The following is a 22,476-nucleotide window of genomic DNA, read 5'->3' as shown; positions in this document are numbered from 1 at the left end:
TGTAAGCGAGCACAATGGCAGGGGAAATGCTGACTGGGGATAAGGGTGGAGGGTCACAGTGGGGCACTGACAAGAAGAACTAGAGGTCAGAGGTTGGGAATGGATGTGGGGGTAAGGACACCATGTGCTACTCTCCTTAGATAGCTTTGATTTTGATTTAAAGCTCCCTACCCCATCGAGGAGAGGGCAAAGAATCACACTTTTCTGGCCAACAAACTAAAGGTGTTCCTAAGCCCAGGGCCAGGCTGGACTCTTGATGCTTCCCTCTTCCCAGCAGTCAGACCTTTGCCAAACTTTAAAATAATATTTTGGTTAAATTTGATAGCTTCCAAGGTGTTTCTTTTCACATTACGACTTTAACTGATCCTGCTAAAGTCCAGGGAGGTAAATGTTATTTTTGATTTACACATAAAGCAACAATGAGTTTAAAAGATGAAGTGAATCACTTGAATCACAGGACAATAAGGAGAGGGGACCTACACGCAGGTTTCCTGACGCTACACGCAGCCTCTAGGCTACTCTTGGGCCTTCTGTGCTCTTCATTTTTGTCCATTATTGTACTGTTTCCCCTGGCAGGACAAGTCTGCCAGGTTTTCTAGTGGAGAGCTCAGAAGATCTTCCCTGAAAAACCCAGGTCTCAATGAACACACACCCACATGGCACCCTCCCCTTGGACACCAAAATCCAGACATTAGAAAACCGGACATCCCCAGAGGGATGACCCTGCCATATATGGAAACACGAGAGTGCTCTAGACTGGATATGGTGAGGGTAGAGGGGCAGGGCAGGGTGTGCCAGGTCAGGAAACATCCATTCCAGGTCCTGAGTGGACCCTTAGGAGTCCCTTTGGACACCCCTTCCCCACATTCCAAGTCCTAAATACTGTATTTTTTCCTCTCTCTATACTTAATATGATTTCACAGCTTTACTACCTACTCCCCTCTATTCTCCTACTCTTCCTTGTTTGGAAGTTCTTCCTCAGGTGTAACTTTATAAGGCTGCAGCTTATTCCTTCTAAAACAGATGCCAAGGGAACCCAAGACAGGGCTTCAGCTATTAAATATAAATAGACAAGGGAGGGAAACTGAATATAGAGACAGATATTATATCTCTCAGTCCCTGTGAGTTATTAGGAAGAAGGCACCAGTGGTTGCTAAGCAACAGGTCTCCATAGAGGACAAGGCACCTAGAGGAAAAAGGCACCTAGAGGAAAAAGCCTCCTCTGACGGAATATTGGGGTGAAAGGGTAGGGAAGGTGGGGTTGAAGGGCTATAGCCTGGCAGGCAGGGTTTCTGGGCAACCGTGGGTCTGTCCTCCAAGACCAGCCCTAGTCCCCAGGCCTTAGCAAACTCCGCCTGTATAGCCTTCAGGATTGGTGGAAGGAGGAAGGCCTCAGGCACTCCTCCCTTCCTGCCAGGAGGAGGGAACCTGGTTTCCACAGCAACCCAGAAACAATCCTGGCCTTACTTTGCTTATGCCTTCTCTATGACCCCCTCACGGAGCAGCACCTCTCATACACCCCTTTCTCTGACCCCCAGCTTCTGATTTGAGAGGGGAGGGCACATAGGAACGTTATGGCTGGGGATGCCACAAAGCTGGTCACACTTGGTTTATTAAGTGACTTATTAGGACTCTAAAGGGGGAGTGACTTTTAGGAGAAAGGACCTCCAGGTGTCCTCTGACCTCTGCACCCCCGAAGGGGCTGAAAAAAGCAGGGCCAAATGGTGGCATCCGATGCAAATTCTGGGCCCAGCTTTCCTTTCTAAAGGGCAAGTACAGACTGGGGTTGGAGGTCAGGAAGAAAGAAGAGGCAGGGTCTTTTTTTTTTTTGCCCCTTGGCCCCCCAGGCCCCCATTCTCCTAGACCTGAAGTCCACTGTCGTCAAGCCGGGAGAATGGAGATACAGAACATTAACGTATGTCAAGTATAAGTGAGTGGCACCGAGGGGCATAATCTGTTTTTCTAATATGACCACAAGCAGAGTGTTAGAAGAATTAGGCCGACAGCTGCTGGTTTCCCCCCTCCCTTCCTACCCGCCCCCCCCCTCCTCGCGCTCCCTCTCCCTTCCTCCTCGGCGTTTGCACACACCAATGGCAGCCGAGCCCTGCTCGCGATTTCTCTTAATCTTCCTCCGCCATCCTGCGCTCTTTCCGCAGGCGGTGCTGCGAAGCCGGCAGAGCCCCGCGTCACACCTTACTGCTCTCTGAGATTGCTCCACAGAGAGCTCAAGGAGATGGCAATTCGGCGCTGATGCCGGCTGGCAGCAGTTGGGAGAGGGGAAGGAGGAGAGAGAGGGAGGAAAGGAAGGTGGGGGGGAGTTGGCACGGATACCAAGTTTTTCCCTCGAGAGACATGGTTGGGGGGGGGGGCGGGGTGCAGTGGAGAAGAAGGAAGAAAATGACACAGAGAAAAGGAAATAAGGAAAAAGAGGCAGAGGAAGAGAATATTAAAGTTCTCTCATTCACACGTGGGCGTCCTTGGCCCACCTCACTCATGACCCTCTACAAATCATACCACCTAGTCGGGCTTCCCACACCTCTCTCTCTCTCTTCCCGCCAGCCAACCTGGAAGTCAAAGCGGCCTAGGCATGTTGTGTGTAGTGGTGCAAGCGTGTGTGTGTGTGTGTGTGCGTGTGTGTACGCCTGTATGTTGTCTCTGTTTTGGATCGCAGTAGAATGCAGTATGTAAATGAGATGGTTATTACCGCAATGTTCATCAAGCTGAGCCGAGAAGACATTAATAGCCTGATGAATATGCATGTGAATTTGTTAATTAAGTTAATTATTCTGCTGAAAATGCATTCGTCTTCCAAGGACATTTTCCCAATGATTTTTACATGCTCTAGCCATTAGTCATGCTATATTTTATCAGGGAAATGAGTTTGCTTAAGTTGTAAAAAAAAAAAAAAAAAAAGAGCAAGAAGAGAAATAGAGAAAGGAAGAGGGAAAAAATGAAAGAGGAAAGAGGAAAATGTATTGAAGTTGAGAGTCGGAAGGCATCTGGGGCCAGCCTTAAGTTTGAGGCCCAGCTGGGCTTTTGAAGCCTGCGCTCGATTTTTATGGGTATCTCACTCTAAAATTTTTGCCGTTTTTTTTGATGACAAACTTTTTTTTTCCAGTGCCAAATTTCCAACACATTAATTAATTGTTGTAGCCAATTAACTGTAGTTGTGCAAATGAGTTTAGCACTAATTACCATGCAGTGCCTGTAATCACATAAAAAACTTGCTGAGAGAGAGAAAAGAGGAATGGAAAGGGAGTGGTGGCAGGAGAGGAGGGTACCTGGAGTGGAGGGGCAGCCAAAGGAAGGGAAGAAGCAGAGGTCTTGGGGTTTCCTGGTTAGGTGCCATCTTGGCTTGAAGGGCAGGTAGCTGTCTCCACATTTCAGGCCTCTGACAGTCAGGAATCTCACTGGGAATAAGAGCCAGTAAAAGTGGTCTCCTTTTGTCTAAGAACTTCTACCCAGGGAATTTCCTGACTGTCCAGTGGTTAGGACTCTGCGCTTTCACAGCCAACGGCCCAGGTTCAATCCCTGGTGGGGGAACTAAGTTCCTGTAAGCCTCAGTGCGGGGCAAAAAGACAAAAACAAACAAATTAAAAAAAAAAAAAAAACACCAAATTCCACCCCCAAAAAAGGTTTAGAACGGATATCTCTGATAATTTCAAGAATGCAAAGTACTCCTTATAAATTCTGAAGCCCTCAGTGTTTATCCCCCATGGCTGAAATTGCTGGATAAGGACGGAGGGTGCGTTGGAAGAAGATTTGCCATTTCTGATGGGCCAAGGGAGATGGAGAAGAATGCTATGTACTCTCAGTTTGGTTCCTGAGCTGTAAGTAGACAGGGAAAGTTGTTACAAGTCCACCACAGCCACTGGAATAGGCCAGGGGAGCAATGGTAACAGCAACTGTAAAAAAAAAAATCCAGTCCTAGCAGGAGGTGGGAGGAAGCAGCCTTTGGCCAGACATAGCTCCCAGGAGGAAAGCCAAACTTTCTCTCCTGCAAGCTGGCATCTCTGCCATTCATCACGTTTGGGCTGACTCTAGGTTTCCACCTGTCAGCTTCCGCCAGTGCCCAGAGGCTTAGGGATAGACCAAATGATTTCTCTAGCTCCTTCCGACTTAGCTGTCCATGATTTGGAAAGAAACAGCAGTGGTAAAGGGAGGACTAAGTGTGAACTGGCTTTTATTTTAGGCAGATAAAGACTTGTTTTTTTAATTGAATGAGTGATGCTTGTAGTTGCCAAGGCCAGTATGTACAGAGAAGAGAGGGAGAACTTTATTTCTTGGTTTCTTCCTTCTTGGACAGAGTCCTTATGATTTCCTCCTTCTTGGCCTTGAACCGCTCTTCATGGTGCTTGTGGGCTTCCTTGGTCTTCAACCTGTGGGCCTCAGCCTGGTCTGCCAGAAGCTTCTTGCAAGCCTAGTCTGCCTTCAGCTTGCGGATATGTTCCACAAGAATCTGCTTGTTTTTGAACATATTACCCTTCACTTTAAGGTATAGGCTGTGATACATGAAGTGGTCAGTCTTCTTAGGCTCACAGTATCTTCTGAGAAGCCGGCACAGAATTCTCAGCCTCCTCATCCAGGTTACCTTCTCATCGGAGCACTGGCAGTACCCTTTGCCTTACCTGTGCCTATGTGGATCCCGTTCCAGTGGGTCAAGGTGTCTTTCCAGCATCGGGCCTGGGAATGGACCATCATAGTCTTCCAGATCATCAGCCCACCTTTGATCAGCTTCTAGAGCTGCTGATGTGAGGCGGCATCGGTGACTTCATTAGTCTTATTGGGGCCTAACCAGACCTTCTTTTTGTCACAGCGGAGGATGCTGAAGGCAAGCCTCTTCTGAAGCCCGAGCATACTTTTGGTTGCAGCTGCAGAGGCAAATGGTGAACTGGCATTTTTTTACTCCACTCTGCTTGCCTCGTACCGTGTCCCAGACACTGAGCCCACCCAAGGTGTATGTGCGGTTTGTAAATGACCTATAGTTCCCCACCACAAAAAAAATTAAAATGCTACTTCTCCCTTACTATTAAAATGCTATTTCTGCCATCCACCTGTCACCCCAGAATAGAAAGCTCACTTGTCATGGGACTCAGTTTCCTCAGACGTCATCAGAGACACTCAACTTCACATTTCCAAGGACAGCCTTGGCTATTCGTCCTCTGATACATACCCAAAGGCTGAGTTTTCCCTTTCCCATTCCAGGTCCCAGGTCTGTGGGAAGACTGCTCACGGGCTTCATCCACTTCAGCCTTGAGGTGTCAAAGGGGAAATGATTTCAAATGCACAGGCTATGTTGCCCCCTGCTTCAGGATATGGGCACTTGGCGTGCTCACTTGTGTCCCAGTCTTTGCGATTTGTGGAGTGTAGCCTGCCAGGTTCCTCTACCCATGGGATTTTCTAGACAAGAATACTGGGTTGGGTTGCCATTCGCTGCTTTAGGAAATCTTCCCAACCCAGGGACTGAACCTGCATCTCTTGCATTTCCTACACTGGCAGGCAGATTCTTTACCTTCATGACACCGCTCTTGTAACCTATGAAGCAAAGTTAGCAGTGAAGACCTGAACTGACCCAGGCTGCATCAGTGCTCTTCCTGCCTCTGACATCTCTCTTTTCCACATCGTCTTCCCAGCAACCTTAGTCAAGGTCTGAGAAAGCCTGCTGTAGTAGAAAGAGCCCTATTGTCTTGAGTCCCAAGGTCTTCTTTGCCATTTAACAGCATGTGACCATGGGAAAATCATTTATGAGCCTCAATTTTCCCTATGAGATGGAAGTAATAGTGGGTGCCATGACTGAAGGGTTAAGAAACTTAATAATCGTGAATATGAAACAACACTCAGGTCACCAAGAATAGGCTTTTTCATTAGTTGCTAAGTGAGCACAAAGTCAGAGCACAAAGTATTCCTTTTCAAAAAACTTTTAATTTTATTGGAGTATAGCTGATTTACAATGTTGTATTCAGTATTCTTTAATAGATTAATGGTTAAACATGGTACATCTGTGGTACATCCATATCTTGAAATAAATAAAATAAACTACTGATACATTAAAAAACTCGGATGGATCTCCAGAGGATTAAGCTGAATGAAAAAAATTCAATCCCCAAAAGTTACACAGTGTATGATTCTATTTTCAAATGACAAAATTTTAGAAGTAGAGGATATATTGGTGGTTGTCAAGGGTTAAGAAGGGGGTGACGTAGAGGCGTGATCATTAAAAGGGTAACATGAAGAATCCTTGTGGTGCTGGAACTGTGGTAGCAGATTTAAGAATTTACAGAGGTTATAAAACTGCATAGAACTTAACACACAGGTAAAACCAGGGAAATATGACTAAGACTGGTGGATTGAAATAATGGCAATATTCTGGCTGTGATGTTATGCTACAGTTTTACAAAATGTTACTACTGGGTGAATGTGGGCAAAATGTATAAGGGAACTCTCTGTATTATTTTTACAACTGCAATTACCTTAATTTTTAAAAAGGATATGATAGATTATTAATGTTTCTGCTGGGTATAGGAGAGAGAAGGGCCTGCCCTTGTGTTCCCACTGCAGAATTCCAAAGAGGAAGATTAAAAAATATTATTCTCATTGCATCAATAAAATGATTATAACTATGGGGAGTGGGGTATTTGTATCTGATGTAACAGTAATTCCACTCCCTTGAATTTACTTTAAACATTACAGGAAGTTTTTCACAAGAAAAAAAGAATTCTGTAAGTATTATGGTGATGGATGTTAACTAGACTCACTGTGTGATAATTTTGCAATATATACAAATATTGAACCATTATGTTGTAACCTGAAACTAATAAAATGTTATATATCAATTCTACCTCAATAAAACATGAAAAAAAAAAAACACAAAGTTTTATGTGGTAGGATGTTCATCATGGTATTATCTGTAACAGTAAACATATCTAAATGATTAAAATAGTGGATGAGCTTTATAAATCATGACATATCTAGGTGATGAAATAGTCTACAGACTTTAAACATACTTAAAAATATAATACACCAAGAACAATGCCAGTAGTTCTTCATTTTACTGAGATGTTCTGGGTATTTAAAACAGCTAATATAGGTAAACGCACTTACAAACTGTAAAGTGCTTGGCAAGTGCTCCGTGCTGCTATCCTTTTATTTTGGCTGTGCTGCACAGCATGTAGGATCTTAGTTCCCTGACGAGGGCTGGAACACACATGCCCCCTGCAGTGGAAGCACGGGGTCCTAACCACTGGACCACCAGGGATTTCCATTTCTCTGTGTTATCTTACTGGCTGTCTCTCCCAGCTCCATTCTAGATGAAGTTGTACTTCCAGGCAGGACACTACCTGAGGAACTCCTAGCTGAAGTCATGGGTATGGGGAAACTGACTTCTTCTGGAGTGTGACTCAAAGGACTGGGGCTACTTCCTTTCCAGGAGACTGCCACCCTGTTTCAAATCATCAATAAAACTATGGACATTACCCCCAGCATTTGCACAAACTCACATGTGGCTATAATTCCAGGGGATTCATAAGAGTCTTTGAAGAAATGTCAGCCCTGATGACTCTGAAAAAGTAGTAGACTCTACTGTATCAACCACCAGTGACTGAGCACCTACTCGGTATCAGGCACTTCCCGAGGTACTTTACACATATTATTTCACTAAATTCTCTTCACCATCTTAAAAGGTTATCTGCATTTCACAGACAAGGAAACCAGGCCTAAAAGAGGTTAAGGGATTTACCAAGTAGCACAGCTAGTAAACAGGAGCACTGGCATTGGAACTCAAGGCTGTCAGCCCATAAATTTGCAATCTAACCACACACGCTAGGTTTAGAACTGAGGAGGAAACTGCACTGAGGTACATGTCTGGAGGAGCCCCAGAAAATTACCCCTGTTCTTCCAATGCCCCTTGGGTAAACACAGACTTAAAACCATCCAAAGCAAAAGAAAAGTCTCTAAAGAGAAGTAGATCCATTCTGAAGTCTTATATTCCATGAGTAAGTTTTTCCATATATCTAACCTCTATCGTTTCTGCTCAAATCCTATCCCGTTACCTCTCTTGTTTCCAGTGGGGATGGTGAATATATGACATGATGCCCCTCCATGAAAGGTCCTGGGACCAGAGGGGATAGAGGAGTTTCTCTTTCCCCAGGACTGCTGAGGCCTCAGTTCCCTTGGTCTCTTGGATCTTCCCCAATGTATCAAACCAAACAATGAGCAGGAGAAAATGGATTAGCAAACTAGAACAAGATCAGCTTGAAGGGTGGCCTGGGACTCTCTCAGGACCTTAATGCTGGGCTCAGGGTGAAGGTAAGGTGGGCTGTTTTCCCCACCAGGCTCAGCAGCCAGCTTCATGTTTGACATCTAATCATCTGTGGAGGTCCAGCCAGCATCGTTCATGCCAGAGCCTCTTGTTTGTCTCAATATGACATCTCGTAGAAAGGAGGGGCCCGGGGGGATTCTGCCATTCTGCATTTATTCCTCCTGTCTCAATACTACCTTGCTGTACTTGCTCAGGAGCAGCCAGTCCACTGGGGAGGGGGGCGCTTAGAGATACCCAGGAAAGAGAATAATCTTGTGAGAAGCCTGGGATCCTAAGACTTTTCTCTCAACATGACAGTCAGGAAGGAAACTGGGGCCTGAGTCCAGACACAGATTGGGAAGAGGTGTCTTCCGTCCCTCTGTCTTTCCTTCCCTCCTCCATGAACTATTCTACCCTGCTGGGACCTAGGCACGCCCACTGCTCACTTTGGCTTCCCTTGGCCCACCTCTCTTATGGACAGGAGAGGGTTAAAGAGATGGTATGGGCAAGCCATAAATTTCCCATCAGTGTGGGGAGGGGAGGACTGTTGGCAGGGAGGGGGGTAAGCTGGGTGGGGGGGGGAGCTGGGAAAAAGCCAGGAGGTTGTCTCTAGGTAACAATAAACACTGCAAGCAAGGAGCAGCTGTTACACTTACTCTCTCTGCATCACAATGCTGAAATAACACTAATAAACCAGTGTGCCCAATGCACAGGCATATACACATTCAGGGCCAAGTTCTGCTGTACCCCTAGAGCTGCCCTTTGCTTCAGGTCAGGGCCCTTGGTGCCAGTGGGCATACTTGTCTTGGCCTCGCTATACTTATGTGGAGGATGAGGACTGGTGAGTCAGTCTCAGAGCCAGAGTGGCATTCTCAAAAGAAGGAGGGTTTCAGAGGCTGGGGATTCTGGGTTCAGAACCAGAGGGCTTTCACCGATGGGAAGAGGTCAAATGGGGTAACTCTCGGCTGGGAGTTGGGAGGAGCAGAGGAGAGTGAGAGAGAAAAAAGTGTAGCGAACAGACAACTACTTACCATGTCTTCTCAGATTGGAGGGCATGAGGTAGCCAGAAGTGGAGTCAGCTAAATGGAGGTGGAAGTTAAAGGAGGGTTGAGGAGAAGGTTTAAGAGGTGGTATTGTGGAGTGATCCTTGTATCTCCTGAAGCTGAACTCCCCACACCAGCCTGCACCCCGCCTGGTGCCCCGAGCCTCCCCCTCACAGCACCACTTTTACAGCAGAGCCAGGTGATACGTCCGTTCAGTTCAGGGTTGAGCTTTATTATGGGTGTTCCAGCAGGGGTCCCTGGGTTCCTGATGCTGCCAGGAAGAGCTGGGGGGGTGGAACTGGTCACATCTCCCTACACAAAGAGCAGCTGGCCTGTCCCTTTGTCCAGCCAAAACTGTCTCTGGATCCCCAGGAGCATCCCAGCAGAGGGGCCCCTCATCCCTGCTGGACAGCAGAGCTGCCATCAGTGAAAAGAATAGAAATAGGCAAATGAAAACTTAGGTTCTCTCAGAGAACTCTCCTCCCATTCTTCTCTGAGGTTAGGAAGAGGATATTTATTAACTGTCTAGATATATCTTCTCTGAGGTTAGGAAGAGGATATTTATTAACTGTCTAGATATACTGGTATCCAAGATCCTTATTTCCTTTTGCTGAAACAGGGAGGCCCCTGAGACTGTGGTCAGGGGCATGGCTAGTTCTCCTGGTCCTTTTTCTGGCCCTGTGCTGCTGGTGTGACCTTAAACATAGTATTTTATCATCCCCCTGATTCAGAAAGTCTGGAGAAGATGCACGTCGCCTACTTGGCCTGTAAGGGAAGAGAAAATCGGCACCTTTGAAGACCACAGTTTCTGTTTCCAGCAAAGAAAGTATAAGACCAAGTGGTAATCCTTCCAGGTTCTGGTCTTAAAATACTGCCCCCCTACTTAAAAAAAATTTTCTGGGTGTCAGCTGGGTGCCCAGAGCTGTGGCAGGCAAGAGACGGCAGGGAGCAGTAGCTGTGTCTGCCCAGGAGTGCTGAGCTGCCCAGCACATTACCCTGTGTGTAGCCCATGGACACAGTAGAGTAAGAATAACTAGCCTCTCCTATCCTTTCCTCACTGAGAAGCCTCTCCCTGGGAATGCTCAGCATTCCCTGCCATCTTCTCTCCCATTTCCCTCTCTTCTTAGCTGGGGTCTCTCCTTGCCCCACAATCCAGATGAGAGACCTCTATCCACAGAGCACAGAGTTGGGGAGAAATGGGGCAAAAGGGAGCTCTAACAGGCCCAGATGCCTTCTCCTCTGTCGTTATCATGAGCCACCCTCTATTGTTATGAGTCACCAGAACCTTGAGCTCAGATGAGCTGCCAGCAGCCTTCTCCCTTCCTACAGCCACTCCAGCCAGGCAGACAGGCACCTACAGGACCCAAGAGCCCACCATCTTCCTACTTCCAGGGCCACAGTCCCCTTCTTCATCCCTAGGAATCTGCACCACAGACACACTGAGAAGAGTTAGAAAGAAGTGTGAGAGACCCCAGCATGTGCTCTGTGCTGTAGCAGAGAGCCAGCTGCCTGTACGGCAGAGCAGGATCACCAGCCAGGAAACCCAGCACAACCTGGGCACAGAGCCTTGTCAGCATGTGAGAGGATGCGTGAGACAGGATGGGGTAAGAAGGCTTTTTCAGGAGCAGGCATCTCCTCCTGGCTCCCTCTCTGGTCACTGTCTCTTCTCCTTGGCTTCTCTCTCCAGGTATTGATGGACATCATGGCACTGACATCTCTGAAATGTCTTCCTTCACCTCCTCCATGGCTTTGGGACTTAGAGAATGGTCTGCAATGATAACCTTCGAGGTGTCAAGGTGGGAGGTTCAGACATCCAGCTCTCTTACCAACCAGTGGGACACACTGAGGGAGAAGGAGGAAAGGAGCCCCATCAGAGTAAAAGTTAAACCTGGGCCAACACAGAGTCCCTCAGCAACCCCTCTTCTCTAGAGCGCAGGGGATACTGGGTACTGCTACCTCTGCCTTCACTTACTTCAAGTCTATCCCTCTTTCCCTGCAAAAGCTCAGGGTTACTTCTGGATTCCAGAGCAGGCTCCAGGCTCTGATTCCAAGGCTGCAGATGTCATACCTTTGGTTAAATCTTGAGAGTGTGAGGCAGAGCTAGTGGAGATTGAGGGGAGGGAAGTCTTTTTCCTGAGAGAAACATGAAGAATCTATCAATAATTGAATGGTTTAAGGGCCTTTTAGCTCCTCCAGCATACCTCTAATCCTGGAGTAGGGGTAGACAAGGGGTGAGAAAGAGGGCCTTCAGAAAGCCTGACGCCTCTTGTCTCTCTCCACCGAATGCTCTTCCGTTGCTCTGTTTCTCTAAACAAGAGCCATCTAATAAATCCCCTCAACAACACTCAGTATGAATAGCCTACTTTGAGTTAGGTAGCAACCCCCCGCCCAAAAGTGGGACTACAGGCCTCAGTTTCCAAACTCCCCCTATCTTCCTTCTTTCTAGCTTCTCCCTGACCTCCGCCACACCTCTTCCTGCAGGTCCTTGGAAGCAGGGGAAATGCAAGGGGGCCTTCTCATCTTGTTGGTAGTAGAAAGGGCAGAGAATCAAGACAGCCAAGGAGATGGCCCTGAGGGTCTAAGAAAAGGGCAAAATGAGCCTGGGGGCACTTAGAAAGGCACATCTGGGTCTTTCCTAGGGACTTTGGGGATATTAAATGGTGAGTGTACTGAGATGAGAACGTATTTCTGGGAGTAGGGCATAACTATTGGGGGCTTGGAGAGTGTGACAAAGTTTCTAAAGCTCACACAGCTTTCCAAGCTCTCTGCCCATCCTTGTCCAGACCTCAACTTAGTCTCATGAAGCACAGAACAAACAATGTTGAATTTTTTTTTAATGTTGACTTTTTTGAGGAAGGAAGGAGACACTAGGAAATGCCATCTTTGGCAACTTGGTGGGCAAGTCACTTCTCTCCATAAGTCTTTCTTAACTCTAGCATCTGAACAGTGAAGGAGGTGGGGGTGGGGACAGCTGGAAACATGCCCCTCTCTCAAGTGTTCATCAATACCTTATAGAATCAGACGGGGCTTCACTAAGAGCTTTGGGCCATGGTGCTGCACAAATACAGAGGCATTTCCGACTCAGCTTTCAGAGCCTTGAGTTTTAATTCTATCTCTCTTCTTGGCCTAGACATAGGATAAGACCACACCTTGCTACATTTTGGGGCATAATTTTCTCTAGTAGTTTTCACTGCAGCAGAAAAATTTGTGATAAGATCTCAGAAAAAGCTCAATATTTAGTTGCCATTGGGGAATTTATACCTTGGTTAAGGAACTGGGGAAGCTGATGTATTTCCTTCCCCGTGCCTTTTAGAATACAGTAAAATCTCATGGGATTGGGTAGTTCTGGAGGATCTGTCTACATGAAAGCAAGGGAATGGAGATGCCCTCTGGAACAGACTGTATGAGGGAAATGTTCCCTCAGTAATGCACCCACCTTACTCCCTTAAGTTGCTTTCAAAACTCAGAGGTCAGAGACAGGAGACTCCAAGAAATGGAAAATAATACTCTGCCAAACCTTTCCCCTTGACTTTCCTCCCAATACCCTACCTACCTACATTTTCTGGTGTTCCCAGGAATTCCCCAAATCCAGGAACAAAAGTAACTCCAGGACAAGATTCAACTGTTTCCCTTCTCTGGGTCTCCGTTTTCACATCTGTAAAACGAATGGTTTGAAAAGATGAGCTCCAAGTTCTCTTCCTTACAACAGTACAGGTCTATGATTCACCCCAAGGCATCAGCCCTCATTTGCATGTAATCTCCATGGCACCTATTTTATGTCTAAACACACAGAAATATCTCTGAACCCTGCCCCTCTCCTCCATCTCACCGGAGTCTCTGGTTCGTTGGTCCCTAGCTCTTATCCTCACCCTTCAAGGACCTCAAAGCTCTGTCCTCACCTTCCTTTCACAATTTTACAGCACTCACTGGGACAAGCTCAGTTGCACAAAACTGGGGAACAAGGAAACAGCCTTACCTAATATTTCTGGCTGCAATTTGGGGGCTCAGAACTGAGTCAACTGGTGAGGTTCTATCCTTTTTGAAGGTCCTGGCAGTTGGGGGGAAATCCCAGTGCCTCTCCTCCTCCTCCACCTCGCTATTCTCCATGCCAGAACGCAAAGTGGCCAGTGATTGATGGGCCTGGGTTCCCGGTAACCGCACCCAGTGGCCCAATCCTCCTCCCCTACCCAATCTCTCCCCTGTCCCTATTCAGAGCTCAGATTGTCTCATGTTGGTCCCTGAGGTCCCATTAATTAAAAATACATCCAATTAAATGGCAGGTGAAAACGTGCTATTGGAGCTCTCCACCCCCCTGCCCCAGCTTGGTCCCCCCCACCCCCCTTTTAAGGCTCAGCTGTGCTTTGAGCTGAGAAAAAAAAAAGAGAGAGAGAGGAAGAAAGAGGGAGAGGGAAGAGGAAGACATAGAGGTGGGGGTATGGGGGAAAGCTATTTGAACCTCTGCCAGGGTAGCATGTGCCAGCCTGGGAGGGTGGCACTGTGCCCTGGTGTCTAATTTCTGGAGGTGTGAGTAGGTTCAGTCAGCTGAGTACCCACTTCCATTTCCCTTAAAGGGGCAGAGGGAAGTCAAAGGTGGTGGCTAGCTGTACTGCCCTCCTTCTGGGTTTGGTGAGTGAAAGGTAGACGTGTAAATGGTAGAGGGCCCTTAAGACAGGGTGTGATGTTTAGGGGTTGCAAGAGGCTGAAGCTTCTATTCTTGGTATACTCCTGCTCTTCCCCAAACTGCAAAGAAGATAATGAGAAGCATGGTGGGACCCAGGTGGCAGGGCATGGCATGGCTCCCCTACCCCTGCCCCCAGGAAAGCTGAGAAAAAAATGGAGGAAGGAAGGAGCCATGATTTGGGTGGGAGCAGATGAGTCAAATAGGATAAAATATACCGGCATGGACATTTGCGTGGGCAGCACCTTATAAGTAAGAGGCTCTGGAGGGACCTATTTGTTCTTTCTCTGTGCAAAAAGCAGCAGAAGTAGTACAAAGTCACCTCAATCTGGCAGGCTGTGAGTAGGGCATCTTTTCTCCTTCACATTTATGGTGTCCCCAGCATTTTGTAAGGCATCTGTCCCGTCTTCCACCCCTCTAAAGCCTTCTGGCCCCAAGCAAGGCAAAGTTAATAGGCACTGAGAGCTGCTGGGTGAGGAGCTATGAAAAAAGGAGTAACTAAAAGTGGTACTCAGAATCCAGGCAGTACTGGGGGTATCTGCCAACTGAGGGCCCCCGCCTGGCCTCCCTGGCAGTCTCAGTACCTCCTCACTTCACTTTAACGCTAATTGGAGATTTTAATCTGCGCTGCTGCTCTGCTCGGGGTGCTGGGGGGAGCGCCAGCTGTGCAGCAATTCCAGCAGCACCGACTGTTTAATCAAGCTGTCCTCCTGGGGAGGGACCCTCGGGCATGGGGGTAGGAGGGAGGAGGAGAACCTCTGTCATATACCTTAGCCTGTTCAGCCTAGAAGGGCTTCCTGGAGACTGAGGACCAAATGTGGGAGACTTTATTCCCACAAGGGCTCCATGGCCCTTGGATCCTTAGTGGAGCCAATACACATATGGGAGCACTATGAGGCTTAGGGGCCAAAGCAGTTCCCATCCCATCCTGCTTTCTGGCACCTTTTTTGGCACAGAGTCCCAGAGTGTCCTGGGTGTCCTTTAGACACTCAGGCTGTAAATATCTTTCAGATCATCTGAGCCCTGCAGGTTTGTGCTGGGAGAAGTGATGGGGGCATAGAAGGCTGAACTTTGCTATTCTCTCAGTCTTCTCAGTCCTCTCCCTTCCTCTTAAGAGAGTTAACTCTTTAAGAGCTACTTCTTTTGAAACAATTATCATAAGAGATTTTTTTTTTTTCTCTCTCTGAAAACCCAGATACCTCCAAACTCTGGGCTGGAAAGTGACTGTCTAGAGGCTGAGGACAGGTGGAGCCTGTTACACCCCTAAAGAAAGAAACACCTGTACAAGGTGTTTGGTGCCTAAAACTAGGAGGCTTCCCAGGTTTGACTGGGAATCTATTGACATGTCAGTCCACTAGGGAAGAGCATTCAGGGTCTCAGGCCATTTTTTAAGGAAGATCAAGTGCAAGAACAATTAACTATTCTTCTGGCTCCTTGGGCTTCTGGACTCAGGCTCTCTGAGGATGTTTTTCACCCCTGTCTCAGGGAAAGAGTGTGGTGCCCCGCCTCTCCCTTCACCCAAATGCTGTCCGCTAAGGGGCAGGAGTTTTAATTGGTCAGCAGCACCCTCGTGTGGCAAAACCAAGGCTGTAGCAGCCCAAGTGGCCCAGAAGCTTCGAGGGATCAGACATCCAGATTGACAGAGGGGTAGTCACGGAGAAGGCAATGGCACCCCACTCCAGTACTCTTGCCTGGAAAATCCCATGGACGGAGAAGCCTGGTGGGCTGCAGTCCATGGGGTCGCTAAGAGTTGGACACAACTGAGCGACTTCACTTTCACTTTTCACTTTCATGCATTGGAGAAGGAAATGGCAACCCACTCCAGTGTTCTTGCCTGGAGAATCCCAGGGACGGGGGAGCCTGGTGGGCTGCCATCTCTGGGGTCGCAGAGTTGGACACGACTGAAGCGATTTAGCAGCAGGCACGGTACTCCAGGTACCCAATACTTGCGGAGACATTTCCTACTTTCTAACACCTAACTCTCCATCCATCCCACCCTAACTGCCTCACCTCCAATTCAAGGTATGTGCCTACCAGGGGAGGGGGCACCTTACCCAGAGCTGGCATTTGCTCAGGCCTACTGCTTACACTGTCTGGATTGCACGCGTAAAGAGCGATTGTTGACAGAGGAGATCTAAGGTCAAAAGGGTAAGCTGATAACTACAACGGCAGGAGAGGCTCTGGAACCCCTGCCAACTCCCTACAGGTGCCAGACAAGAGCTGCCTCCTAAGCCGGAGACTGAGTTTACCTACTGATGGGTTCTGCCCTACAGTGATCCATTTGCTACTCCCTGGATGTGTCTTGGAATGAACAGGGACAGACTCTTAAGAGTCTGAGATCCTTGTCCTCAGGAATGGACACAAGATAAAAACCTTTCCCTCAAAAGATTCAAGTTATTCCCCAAGGTTCCAGGCCATAGGGTAGAATGCACATCTGGGACTTCAGGCTTCCAACCCTGAGAAGGGCTGCGTGTCATTAGACCCTAACACTATCCATTTACTGCTCCTTTCTTCCCTCACCCACTAAATGGGAGAAATGGTTTTGAATTACAGAAAAGAGGACGGTATCTAACATTAGGAACGTCGCTCTAAAAATTAGGGCTGGAAGTCACCAAGCCAGAGAGCTGAGTAAACATGGCCTTCCTGATTTGTTTGGAGATATTTAACAATAGACAGAAATATTCCCAGAGAGAAATATGATCCTGTTTGGGGTTGGAGGGTAGGGAGAGGAGAGCACCTACCTCGCCGGAAGAAGGGTAGGGGTAGGCACTGTAGGTTGGTGACCTGCTCAGTTCTGGGCACTGAGGACGGGAATAAGCAGGCTGGCAGACCTCTACTTCCGGTGTCCTGCACAGTGTGTGGACGGGGGGATCTCCCATCAAACCTGGGAAGGATGTGGAGAAAGATGAGAAGTAGTAAAAAAGGGACATCAATGTCCTATCCTCAGAAGACAGAGAAAATAGCTTCTTGGGGAAAAAGAAGGCAGGGCTATGTGTGAATGACGTAGTGGGTGAGTGAGGCAGGTGCTGTAGAGAGGCTGAGAGTAACCGATATTAGCATCACATTATTGAGTAATAGCTGACCAAGAGATAAGAACAGGGATGAAGTGACCACTAATGTCAATAAAGGGCGTTGCCCATTCTAGCCAGGAGGGAGGAACTGCTAATCAGAAGGTAGGACACTGGCCTTCCCTGGTGGTCCAGTGGTTGAGAATCTGCCTGCCAGTGCAGGGCACGTGAGTCTGAACCTTGGTCTGGGAGGATTCCACATACCATGGGCAACTAAGCCTGTGCGCCACAACTGCTGAACCTGCGCCCTAGAGCCTGTGCTCCCAACCAGAGAGGAGACCCCCATCTAGAGAAGTCTGATGCACAGCAACAAAGGCCCAGCACAGCAATACATAAATAAAATTTTATTTTAAAAAGAAGGTAGGACACCATAGCAGAGTCAAAAAAAAATTTAAAGCTCTCCTAAGGCAATAGAAATAAAAGCAAAAATTAACAAATGGGACCTAATCAAACTTATAACCTTTTGCACAACAAAGGAAACTATAAACAAAAAGACATCCTACAGACTGGGAGAAAATATTTGCAAATGATGTGACCAACAAAGGCTTAATTTCCAAAATATACAAACAGCTCATACAACTCAGTGACAAAAAAAACAACTCAGTCTAAAAATGGGCAGAAGACCTAAATAACCATTTCTCCAAAGAAGACATATAGATGGTCTACTGACACGTCTCTATCGATACATGAAAAGATGTTCAACATCACTAATTATTAGAGAAATGCAAATCAAAACTACAATGAGAGACTTTCCTGGTGGTCCAGTAGTTAAGAATCTGCCTGCCAATGCAGGGGTCATGGGTTCGATCCCTGGTCTGGGAAGATTTCATATACCATGGGGCAATTAATTAATGTGTCACAGCTACTTAAGTCTTCATGCTCTAGAGCCTGTGCTCTGCAACCAGAGAAGCCACTGAAATGGGAAGTCTGTGTACTGCAACTAAGAGAAACTCCCGCTCGCCACAACTAGAGGAAGCCTGTGAGCCACAACAAAGATCCAGGGCAGCCAAAAAAAAAAATCAATTAATTAAAAAAAACCTACAATGAGGTACCACCTCACACTGGTCAGAATGACCATCATTAAAAAGTCTACAAATAACAAACTCTGGAGGGTGTAGAGAAAAGGGAACCCTCCCGACACTGTTGGTAGAAATGTAAATTGGTGCCGCCAAGATGGAAAACAGTATGGAGGTTCCTTTAAAAACTAAAACCAGAGTTTCCATTTGATCCAGCAGTCCCATTCTTGGGCATATATCGAGACAAAACTATAATCTGAAAAGATGCATACACCCCTATAAGTTCATAGTATTTACAATAGCCAACACACAGAAACAACCTAAATGTCTATCAATATATGAGTGGATAAAGAGGATGTGGGACATATATACAATGGAATACTACTCACCCATAAAAAGAATAAAACAATGCCACTTGCAGCAACATGGATAGACCTAGAGATTATCACACTAAGCGAAGTAAGTCAGAAAGAAGAAGTCAAACACTATATCACTTACACGTGGAATCTAAAGATATAGAGTACAGACTTGTCATTGCCCAAGGGGAAGGGAGAGAGAGAGATTAAGAGTTTGGGACTAGCAGATACAAATTGTTAAATACAGAAGGATTAAACAAGATCCTATTGCATAGTACAGGGAACTATATTTAATATCCTATAATAAACCATAATGGATAATAATTTTTTAAAAAAGCTAAGGTAACTCCCCTGGAGATCTTTGGGACTAAGAACTTCCCTGAGACTGTATGTGTGTGTGTATAAGTGTTAATCCCTTATAAAAGCAGCCCAGTGGCCTCTGATTAGCTTAAGATCCCTACCTGGCTTGAAACTCTGTGAAAGAGAGTGAATTTGCCAGGGCTCCGGATGTCAGGTAACTAATGGACATTACCAAATTCCTCAGGGGCCATTCCTCCTCCTGCTGCTGTCACCTGTAAAAGAAAATGACATGTAACATTAGACATGAAATAAGGGACCAGACACCAAAAAGGGTATATGCTCTTTCACTCAAGGAGCACGGCCGTAGTAGGTAAAATGATGATGATGATCACCACTCTTCTACTTCACAGAGCTGAGAAAGATTCAGATGAACCTGAAGTACACGATCAAAGCCAGTTTTAAGTTTTCTAAGATTCCTAACTCCAGGCAAGTAGCTCCCAGTCTAGTAAAGTAAAAACTATGCTTCCTTTACTTGAGAGAAAAATTGGGAATTCAACATAAAAGGAAGCTCTGAAACCCAGAATTATAAAGGGCAATGAAGGTTCGATGTGAATGCAAAGTTAATGCAAGAAAGTGACTCAAAAGAGGATAACTAATTTTAGATTAGATAATCAGATTGTTCTGAAGGCTCTCTTGTCCAAAACATCTTCTTGAAGAAAGGCTCAGGACTTTCTATGAGACAGAAAGGAGGTTTGTGGGACAGCAGATTTGACACAGTTTGGGCAGGTAGGTTTGTATATTCCCTATGTAGGGATGAATCTGCATGGGGACCAACTTCACATTTCTCCTGTGCTATGAACCACGGTGTGATGGAGAAAATGTAAAGATATGTACTGGGATCTATTTGTCATCAGCAATCAAAACTCATTTTGCAAACCCCCTGCCTCTCTGACCTATACCTATAACCTAGACCTAGATCTATCTCTAAGCTGCCTTTCTCCCAAGATTTTGCTTCCAGTTTAGGAACTCATTAGCATTCCCCTCCCGGCTCAGGGGCTCCCAGACTCATATGCCCAGAAAATAAGCATTGGAAGGGACATCTGGGAGAGGCCCAAAGAGGGGAAGGGAGTCTCAGCACCAGAGTGAGATGACTTTAGAAACTGCCATGTCTGTCAGCCCGCTGAGCACACTATTCAGGACTCAGGTCACTGTGGAGCACACCACCTTCTTTCCGCTCCACCAAAGAAGAAAACCAACAATCCAAAACTAAAAAAATAAGGGAGAGGAGTAGAGTTCACCTCGCCCCCAATTTGCCTGTAATCTCAGAGTATCTTATTTTACTGAGTTCCATAATCCCTTCTCTCATTCAGCAGCTCCCCTTAGTTTCCCAGCAACTGAGATGTTTTCTTTCTCTTTTCCTTCTGATTATTTTCAATATAGCTGTATTATAATGCAAAGGAGCCTGAGTTGAAATTTAGGGTAAATTCCTCACAAAATCTCTGAGGATCTTTTCCTACTATCCAACCCCTGGATGATGGCTGGGAACAAGCTCCCTGAATTTGGGGTAAATCTGAGGCATCAGGATCTTTGGTTATGACTTGCCACTTGCTTCCCAACGAGCCAGAGTTCTTGACTCTAAATAAAAATTAGTCGTACAATTTGCATGTCATTGGGTCTTTGAGGTAAAAACATATAAAGCTTCTCAGTTTTTCTACTAAGTTTTTAACCTAACTTTCCCCCTCTATCTGTCCTTCCCCTCCTGACCTGCCCCCCAAATCTCACAGCCTTACTTTCTTTCTTGAGGAAGCACAGGACTGTCAGGAACTGATGCTCTTAAAATTGGAGGCTCTATATACTCAATAGGTTAAGATCCTAGACTCTTGGCTTCTAGTCTTGGCTGGCGGCTGCTAACTCACTGTGAGACTGTGGACAAGGCATTTCCTTTCCCTAAGCCTCAGTTTCTTTCTCCATAAATTGGGAAGTTGAATTAGATGGTCTCTAGTTTCCTTTCTAGCGCTGGTCATCTATGATTCTATGAGGAAGAAGACATACTGTCCTTCCATCAGGAAGTGAAGTATTCCTGCCCTTCATACTTTTCTCTCAGGGCTACAGCATAGAGAAGCTCCTCTGTAGATGCCTGCCTTCTCAAGCTGGCTTAAATTAAGGGACGAACAAGTGAGTTCCAGTAGGAGGCCAAACTCCTTTCATTATGAAGAAATGATGTTAAAAAGGTAATCTAATTCTAACCCTGAATCTTGACAAAGCAGATGAGACAAGGCGGGTATGGGGCACAAAAAAGCATGACACCCCCCCTTGCCCCCAACACACAACTTAAGACTGTTTAAGAGTCTGAGCACACATTTGGCCTTGCCCTAGGGAACTCTGTATAACCAGTGACTGCTTAAGCCAATACAACTGTGTGTGGATGGAAGAAAGCACGGACATGTGTAAATACTTCCAGAGCATAGGTGTAGATGTTGTCAGTACACATACACTCAGCCTGTTCTCTCTTACTTTAGGCCTATATGTGCTGTCTGAGAAGCTATCGTGGGAGGGGACACCGCATCCAGGTCTTTCCCCTCCCCAAAGTCAGAAAGGAAGAGACAGTGAGGCAGGAGCTACTTGGCTTCCTATAAATTGTTTTGTCCTTCCTCACAGCTGCAATCAGAAGCTAAGGGCTCCCGCAGGCCTTGTTCTGATCTGCTGCAGGCGATGGAGGGTTTTTGAAACCGAGAGGACTTGGCTGCAGCCCCGTTTCAGCTGCCATTGGGGCTGGCTAATGGGCTCATTCGGGAAGACCCCCGCCTGCTGCACTAAAGAGTCCCCCGCCGACCCCCTCCCCAGTCCCAACCCAATTAATAAATGGGGGCTCCCACTTTATGGCTCTGGGAGAAGGAACCAGAGATACAAATGACCCCTAGGGAGGGAGAGAAAAAGGCCTTCCAAGAATCAAGCCAGAGAATTGTGCATCCACAGGCACATGCTGCCACAGGCTAGTCATATCCCACTTTCAAAGCATTAACGGGGAAGAAACTGGCAAAAAAACTGTATTTTCTTTCCCAGATCCAGAGTGGGATAGCATTTCTGAAGTCTGAGGGTACACCCCAGGAATCAACTCTCTTTCACCTGGTTCTCCAATCTGAAAAAGACAGAGTGCAGGTGACCATCTGGGCACATAGCACACACTCAACTATTTTCCAGGGGCTATCCCTCCTACTAAACTCTGCAATACTGAACACAGACATATCCCATCAATTATTTGGTTAATAAACATTTTCTACTTCTTAAAAACAAAGCAGCTACCTCCTTCCAAAATCTCATCACCATGAACAGTATAAATATGTCCTGAGGTTATCATCCTTACCCTATCTTGTATTTCTCCCCTCACATCCAAACTATCATCAAGCCTTGCTAATTCTACTGACCCCTCTCTTCTCCTTCCCCTTGTTTTACTCTAGTTGCAGCTCTTAGGGCCTTACATCTGGACAAGAACAGTAATATCCTAGCAAGTTTTTCTGCTTCCATGACCTAGTATAGCTGCAAAAGTCCTGAACATTGTGTTCATCTCATCATGCTCTATTCTGTTGCTGCTTACCAAATCAAATTCCTCATTCAGGCCACCAAGACTGTTCCTTCATTTCCTAATATTTTTTCCTTTATTATCCTGACTACTCCATTCACAGCCCTCTGCATAAAACACAAAGAAACTTTCTATAAGT

The 22,476-nt window shown here is 46.5% G+C and overlaps 1 pseudogene; it reads right to left on the bottom strand.

Annotated features, from left to right (window-relative positions):
* Positions 1 to 3,946: 3,946 nt before the first annotated feature.
* Positions 3,947 to 19,007, bottom strand: LOC132343067 (large ribosomal subunit protein eL19-like; annotated as a pseudogene).
* Between the last annotated feature and the right edge of the window lie 3,469 nt (positions 19,008 to 22,476).

Source organism: Bos taurus, chromosome 19 (genome assembly GCF_002263795.3).
Source record: "Bos taurus isolate L1 Dominette 01449 registration number 42190680 breed Hereford chromosome 19, ARS-UCD2.0, whole genome shotgun sequence".
Lineage (NCBI taxonomy): Eukaryota > Metazoa > Chordata > Mammalia > Artiodactyla > Bovidae > Bos > Bos taurus.
This window is presented reverse-complemented; position numbering and strand designations above follow the sequence as displayed.